Raw genomic sequence first — 2,111 nt, forward strand, 5'->3', positions numbered from 1 at the left:
CAGAGGTGAACCTGATTTCATTAATCTCAAGGTAGAGTTTTTTTTTGGGGGGGGGGTTGGGGAGTGCGGCAGACTTGTAGAAGAGAGCAGTTCTTTTTGGGATTCCCAAATTGGGATTAAAAAGTTTCAGTGTTTTCACCTGAACCTAATGGGTATTCACAGACCAATTATAATTGCTTCACCATGTTGAACTTGGGTGTCCATTGCAATAGCTAGAAGAGAAGACACAGCCAAAGTGTTGCCCCTTCCCACCACCCTTGACCATTGGCCAGTCCGCTGGGACTGGTGTGAGCCCAATAACATCTGAGGGGCACTACATTTGCTGTCCGTGAACTGCTTTGTAAATATTTTCTTGAAATAAATACAAACTTTGTCTCATGGGATAGGGTCTTTTCAGAAACACAGAGGGCGAGAGCCAGTGTGGTGTAGTGGTTAAGAGCGGTAGTCTTGTAATCTGGGGATTCGAGTCTCCGCTCCTCCACATGCAGCTGCTGGGTGACCTTGGGCCAGTCACACTTCTTTGAAGTCTCTCAGCCCCACTCACCTCACAGAGTGTTTGTTGTGGGGGAGGAAGGGAAAGGAGAATGTTAGCCGCTTTGAGACTCCTTAAAGGGAGTGAAAGGCGGGATATCAAATCCAAACCTTCTTCTTCTTCTTCTTGTGGAATGCGTTATTTAGGGAATGCTGTCATTGTGCAAAGTAGATGAAAAGTAGAAGGGACTCAGGAGTCCACTGCATATTCCTCTGGCATTTCAGAGACCAAGCACGTGGTTCTAACCATGTCTACTCAGAGGTAAGTTCCATCTAATTCAAAGGGCTTACTCCCAGGTAAGTGGGGTTATGATTGCAGCCTAAAATAGGGACATGCTTGTAACATTTCAGTTCTCATACTAGGAATCCAAGCCCAAGAACTCCCTGCCGCCACCACAATAGGTTCTAGTCTGCCTTCAGTAGACTGCTTTTAATCACCAGTATTCAACTATTTTGAGTCAGCAGGGGTGTAGTGTGTGTGTGTGTGTGTGTGTGTGTGTGAGTTGGGGGGAACAATGAGGAAGTGCAGTTCATAATTTTTTTCAGAGCAGGAGTGATAACAGCCATCTGAAGGAGCACTAGGACAATTTATGGATATTACTTGCTTTGGCAAGTGAATGAAGTGATATGAAGCTTTTATGTTTGTTTATGACAGATTTGCATAGAAGAAGCCAGGGAATGGGGGGGGGGGAATCAAGTAGAGGCCATATACTTCTTTCCTTTGATTGGGTTCCTACTTCAAACTAATGAAGCTGAAAGGTTGCAATTTTTCTATATGAAGATATTTTGCTAAAGCTCACTATTGCTTACAAGTTTAAGAGAGCTTATGACCATGTAGCTATTTGGAGAACCGCAGTCATGTTCAACCTAGTCAAGTGGGGCATAGCTATGGGTTTTCCTCCGGTGCTGTCATGATGTACACCTGCACTTCAACATTACCACTGCACCACTGAGAGCCAGGAAAGTGTTCATTCTTTAGGTTCAAGCAGAAAACAAAGGGTTATATCCAGCTGTATTCTACTCCGAATAGACCCATTGAAATAAATGGACCTAAATTAATCAAGTCGTCAACTTCAATAGGATTACTGTGGGGAATAACCTATAATAGTGTGAGAATTGCATTGGTTGCCTATATGCTACTGGGCTTAATTCAGTGTGCCTATGTTAGCTTACAAAGCCCTAAATAACATGTGATCCAAATACCTATAGGTGTGTCTCTCCCTATATCAGCCTGTTCAGGTCTGATTATTGAGGCGTTCCCCGGTCTGATTCTTAACTCATTCATTGATAATGTGAGAGAGGACATCCTCTGTAGTAACACTTTGATTATGGAATTTCCTTCCCTCAGAGGTGCATACAACAACTTTGCTACTAGGGTTTGATGCTATTTGAATATACATCTTGTTACCTGGGCTTTTTTTGGGGGGGGGGGCAGAAAACGTCTGGTGGTGAAAGATGTAAGGTGCCTTAGTCCTGCACCTAGAGGCTCTGGTTGAAGATCCTTGATGCTTTTGAGATTCATAGATTTATCTGTACTACTTTCCAAAGCATCCTGGAAACTTCAATTGTTTTCAGCTAGA

General features: G+C 43.4%; 1 long non-coding RNA gene across 2 annotated transcripts in view; it reads left to right on the top strand.

Annotated features, from left to right (window-relative positions):
- Positions 1-1,802: 1,802 nt before the first annotated feature.
- LOC310837066 overlaps positions 1,803-2,111 on the top strand; it is a 33,209-nt gene continuing 32,900 nt past the window's right edge. For both annotated transcript variants that reach the window (XR_014560398.1, XR_014560399.1), the window contains exon 1: positions 1,803-2,111. This exon is cut by the window's right edge and continues 150 nt beyond it. This is a non-coding gene — a long non-coding RNA (uncharacterized lncRNA).

Source organism: Podarcis gaigeae (assembly GCF_964106915.1).
Source record: "Podarcis gaigeae genome assembly, chromosome: Z".
NCBI lineage: Eukaryota > Metazoa > Chordata > Lepidosauria > Squamata > Lacertidae > Podarcis > Podarcis gaigeae.